Source organism: Lactuca serriola, chromosome 8 (assembly GCF_051521515.1).
Source record: "Lactuca serriola cultivar US96UC23 chromosome 8, Lser_US96UC23_V15, whole genome shotgun sequence".
NCBI classification, from domain to species: domain Eukaryota; kingdom Viridiplantae; phylum Streptophyta; class Magnoliopsida; order Asterales; family Asteraceae; genus Lactuca; species Lactuca serriola.
The window spans coordinates 306056108-306062107 of record NC_136415.1 but is presented as its reverse complement, the minus strand read 5'-3'; the positions used below and the strand labels follow the sequence as shown (position 1 = coordinate 306062107).

Below are 6000 nucleotides of genomic sequence, written 5' to 3'. Positions count from 1 at the left end.
TTTTTAACGGGCCGGGACACGAAAAGTCCGTTAAAAATCCATAACTTCTTCATCCGGTGTCCGTTTTCGTCAGACTTTTCGCCGTTGTGCTTCTAATGTTGAGACCTTAGATTCTCATTTAGGTTGTTTTGGTCAAAAGTATCTTGCGCTCTATTTCGAGTTTTTAGCTGTCTACTGCTATACCCGAATCTTGGAAAAATCATAACTTCCTCATCCGAAGTCAGATTTGGACGTTCTTTTTATGTACGCTCACGGTTTGAGGTTATCTATAACTTTCATTTAGATAATTAAGGCTAAAAACTATTGTATTGAAACTTCGCGTTTTTCGTTTAATCGGTGTTGCCGGTTTTGCCGAGAATCTTCGGTTGGTCATAACTTCTTCGTTATAACTCGGATTTTAGGGTTCTTTATATGTACGAAAACCTTGATACGATTCCTACTACTTTATTTAACCCAAATAAGATTTTAGGAAAGTTATATTTTGACCTAAATTTGATTGGTTTTACATTACATTGTCTCGAAATATCAAGTTGTCACATCTAAAGTGGGTTAGATCTGATCCCACATCGGCTGGGAAGGAGAACTAAGCATTCCTTATAAGGGGTGTGGATACCTTCCCAATCACAACGCGTTTTAAAGACGTGAGGGCAGCAGATCCCATAAGAACTCTGCAGTTAAGCGTGCTTGGGCGGGAGTAGTACCAGGATGGGTGACCCCCTGGGAAGTCCTCGTGCCGAGTGGCCCAAAGCGGACAATATTGTGATACGTGCCAGAGGGGGATGTTACAAATGGTATCAGAGCTGGGGCACGGGTCGATGTGTTCGACGGGGACGTCGAACCCTATAATGGGGGGTGAAAGTGGGTTAGATCTGATCCCACATCGTCTGGGAAGGAGAACTAAGCATTCCTTATAAGGGGTGTGGATACCTTCCACATCACAACGCGTTTTAAAGTCGTGAGGGCAGCAGATCCCATAAGAACTCTGCAGTTAAGCGTGCTCGGGCGGGAGTAGTACCAGGATGGGTGACCCCCTGGGAAGTCCTCGTGCCGAGCGGCCCAAAGCGGAAAATATTGTGATACGTGCCAGAGGGGGATGTTACAAGTTGGCCACTTAACCCGCGATCAAATACCGCTTTGACTCGATGAGTAGCATACCTACTCGTCGAGTAGCTTCCTTAATTTACACTTTAAGCCCTTCACTCATACTTCTAGAATTTGGGATGTTACAACTCTCCCCCACTTAAATTAGGCTTCGCCCTCGAAGCCTACTGCAGTATACGATACTGAATAAACCTCTTGCACTGCAGACTCTGATTTTCCAACCAACTCAGGTTCTTCCAGACCCTACCACTGCACCTGCTTTAAAATTTCTTCTTCTCGTGTGGCATCCTTGCCAATTATTCTAGGCCGACCACCGGCCTTCTTTCCCCGATGACAACACATAGAAACTAAGCATCACCTGATGATACTACCATATTCCTGTCTTACACATTCATTCACATCTTGCGAAGACTGGATACCGTTATAAACCACAGGGCCCTGACCCGGTACTAATATGATATCCCTTGCCCAACAGGTGCAACTTCTTTCATATTGCACTGTTGGGAACTCATCCTGCTTCCATCCTGAATCCAATCCCTTTCTGTGCTGACATGATAACGCATTTTTCAGGTTCCGAGCAACTCTCATGAACACCCATCTATAATGCATATACACATCGTACCTGGCCCAAACAGCCTCGAGCTGGAAGACCAGGCACGTCTACGATGGGTCCAACCATCCCTAGTATGGAACACCACAACATACATAACTCATGACTACACCTCTAATTGGACCCCAAGGGTCTACCCTTGCATCACTTCCGAACCTTCTGCTTCGACATTAGAGCTAACCATTCCACAACCTCACGAACATCCAACCCGGATGTGCTCCCATACAACTGGTACAATCTCAGTGCTCACTATCAAAAACTGAAATACTTTCGATCATCATTTACACTACCCCTATCCCTTCCGATTACCAATACTCCTTCCCGGAGCTACATACCTTTCCCTTCCATTCTTTCAAGAAGTCTACTCAACAACCTTTACCACATCCGTAAGTGCTATGGTGCTAAAACTCCACTCTACACTACCCATGTAGAGCAACTGCTATTCTCTAACTCACATATACTCCGAATCCGGTCACATAACTAACAAGCCCATGCACAACCTTTAGCTAACTCCATCATCATGATCAATACTTGGGGCCAGACCTTATCAATTTCTATTTCATGGCGACATACTCATTCATTCTCCGCATACAGGTCTACTAACACACACAGGGTCTTCAGCATGACTGGACTGCCTTACTAGGCCTTTAGCCTACTGGACCACCCTCAAAACCTTCAACATGTCTGGACCACCCTTCTGGTCCTTTAGCCTGTCTGGACCGTTCTTTCTAGGAATCTCTCCCATGCATACTGTTCTCGCCCTCTTAGGGTTCATAACTCCACCTCCATTCCATATACTCACATTATGGCCTAACCCTAGGCCTCACAACAATCAATCACCTTCTCTGAAAACCATGGTCTGTTCCCTTCCCCACATGTCTATCACCATATTCACGGCTAAAACACTGCTGGATCCAAACAGATCGCCGAGTCCAAGGCAATCTTCAACAGACTCACCGAGTTGTTCTTCCAACTCGTCGAGTCCATGCCCATCTTCATATGACTCGTCGAGTCTACCCGTGCGACTCATCAAGTCCCTTCAGTCCTTCATCCATACAGAGGCTTTTTGAGCCATGCAAGGGCTCCAAACTGTAGATCCACTCTTCTAGGGCATAACCTCTACGTAAAGTTGCAAACTTTACGTGAAACCAAGTAGTTAAAGGTCCAAATCACTCTAGGGCTTGGGTTTTAGACAAAGGGGTTTCACCAACAACTCACTGACTGATGCTTTATGACATTCTGGACCAACACAAGTCTAGATCTGAAGTAGCAACCTCAGATCTAAACTCCAAACCCGAAATAGGTCCTAAACATACCGAAAATGGCCCCTAATCTCCTTTATGAATAGATTTAGATGTAAAAGAGTGAAGGTAACAGCTTATTACCTCCAAGATGTGCCCAAACTGAAGTAGATTCTGGATCTACACCACTCCCTTGATGCAATCCCTTTTTGATCTTCAAGTTTCTTCCACAAAAAACAACTTCCAAAGCTTCAATCTCCCTCGAAATGCCTCACACACACGAGCTTAGGGTCTTCTGGTTCTCAAGGGAAATAAGGACGCTGGGAGAAGGAAATAAAGTCCTTTAAATAGGGTGCAACCCTTGGGATTAGGGTTTTCTCATTCCATCACCAACTCGTCGAGTACAGCTTCCGACTCGGCAAGTTGGCCACTTAACTCGCGATCAAATCCCGCTCCGACTCGACGAGTAGCATACATACTCGTCGAGTAGCCTCCTTAATTTACACTTTAAGCCCTTCACTCATAATTCTGGAATTTGGGATGTTACACCTAACTAGCATACAATCATAAGTACTAGTATAACAAAACTAGATAGAATACATACCTTTTTGATGTAGCTTGATTCCATGGAGCTCAAGAGCCTAGTGCCCCAAGTGTGACACCTCAAATGGTTCACACAACATCACTAACATTTGGAATAACCATGAGAATAGATACATGAACTCTAGAAATCGGCTTGCCCTCTTGTGCATACACTAGTGCCAATTTCACCAACCAATGGGGTCTTTGTATAGTGTGGCTATTAGGGCTACACCATGTAACTCATGAATTTACCCATTCCTTATGCTCCATGGGTTTTAACCTCCATGGAGTATCCATGGGTCACGACATGGGTTAAACCCAACATAAGGAATCATGGATTATAAGCCCACATATATAAGAATGAATGCTTTACACAATCAATCCCCATATATTTAATTAGTCTCTTTTGATCACTAAATTAATTCCAAATTAATTCGTGATCAATACTACTTAAATAACTTGATTTCATATTAATATATTATAAATTATAATATATTAATATGTCACAAATATCCTCTTCTCACAAAAGGTCTACCCAAATGTTCCGATGCCATGCAACCCAAATGGACCACATAGGGTCGGGTCAAGTATATACCAATTATAGTTATGGACTTAGACACTAATCCAAAAATATCTCAGTTGTGGAAGTCTTTATTGGATGATTTTGGAGTGGTACCATTAGAGGATATTTAGGTGGATGACCGCCTGAACTACATTGAGACACCGGTGGCGATCTTAGATCGGCAGATGAAGACCTTAAAGAACAAGGTTGTTGAGCTAGTGAAGGTCCAGTGGTAGCACCGCAAGGGATCATAATGGACTTAGGAGCCAAGGATGAGATGAGAGAGAACTATCCAGATTTATGCAGGGTAGTGGACTTTGAGGACGAAGTCTGATTCAAGTAGAGGAGAATTGTAACACTTAAATCCTAGTAAGCTTCTCTTTTTCCCTTATATTATTTATTTAGTCCATTTTAGTCCTTGTGTTGTACGCGGGGCGTACCACATGGTACGCTTGGTGTACAAGCTGTAAAGTGAGTACACGGGGTGTACCACATGGTATGCTTAGTGTACTCATGTGAGGCAGGATCGAGACTCAGGAAACGTACGTTAAGCATACGTGTATATACGCAGGGCATACGTGGGTCATTAAGAAACCCTAATTCTCGGTGTTTGACACTTGTTTATGGTATAAAGCTTTGGTCTTTTTCTTTAGAAACTTAGATCTTCCTTGTTTAAGTTTTGGACCCTTCTTGGTCCCATGGATGAGATCTAGTGGTTTGATATCACTCCAAGAGCTTAGAGTTGGCACTCTTGGTGTTTCTATAGTCCTAGATTCATAAAGTTGACACCTTTAGGGCTTTGAATCCCCCATGCATGAGTTTGATTTCATTTAATGGAAGTAGAATGCTAAATTTCGAACTTGGGAACTTTTGGGGCATGCAAAGTCACCAAGTCAGTGACTTTATGGTTCTAGACACTTTTTGGGACTCAATCTGTGGTTTGGACCTTTGGACTTAAGCATTAAGAGCTTAATGGAAAAAGTTGGCTTAATGGATGAGTACATCGGACGTACAAGTCCGTACGCGCAACATACAAGCCAAGCAACAAGTACACTTAGCGTACAACTGAGTACGCCCCGCGTACTCAGTTTGTTGGGCTTCATAATTTTTGGGTTTCAGTTGGGTCATTCCTTTGGATTTTGGACCTTACTGGGCCATCTAAAATCAAGCATTTGGCTAAGAGTTTAGACTAGAGAAAATTATTGAGCCTTAAGGTAAGGTCCATATAGCATTTGGGCCTAATTTGGAATATTTGGCCACAAGTGGGCCTTGGAGGATCATTTGGATTTGGGCCTTTTTGATTTGTAATTTTGGGCCTCAATTTTGGTTCAAACTAGGACAAGAGTAAAACGTTCATTTTACCCCAAGTATGGATTATTAGATATAGATTGGAACCCAAGTGTTAATTGGGTGCTACTTTAATTAGCCCGGGGATTCATCAGGATAACAACTAGGGATTTTTAGTGAGATTCAACAGCACGAGGTGAGTTTCCTCACCATGTATAGTGGGTCGAAGGCACCAATGCCGACCCATGATTTGATATTTTATAATACTTATTGTCTGTGTGACACTAGTATGCGTATATGCTATATGCCTTCTGGGTGTGGCCCGTTGACTATCTTGTATGCTATTATATAATATGAATTGTATGTAGCCAGGACCCGTTATGCGAGTTAGGGTGGGGCCAGTTATACTCTTTAGGCGGGGCCCGTTATACAAGTTAGGATAGGGCCCGTTATACTCAGTGGGTGGGGCTTGTTATGCAGTTAGGACGGGGCCCGTTATACTCTTTAGGCGGGTCCCGTTATGTATTTATGCTTGGTATGCGGTATCTTGTGAAAACTCACTAAGCTTTTTGCTTGCATTTTTAGTTTATGTTTTAGGTACATCCGGTTTCAAGTGG

The 6000-nt window shown here is 43.1% G+C and overlaps 1 pseudogene; it reads left to right on the top strand.

Moving 5' to 3' along the window:
* The first annotated feature begins 624 nt into the window (after positions 1-624).
* On the top strand, positions 625-742 carry LOC145071820 (5S ribosomal RNA; annotated as a pseudogene).
* Positions 743-6000: the final 5258 nt, after the last annotated feature.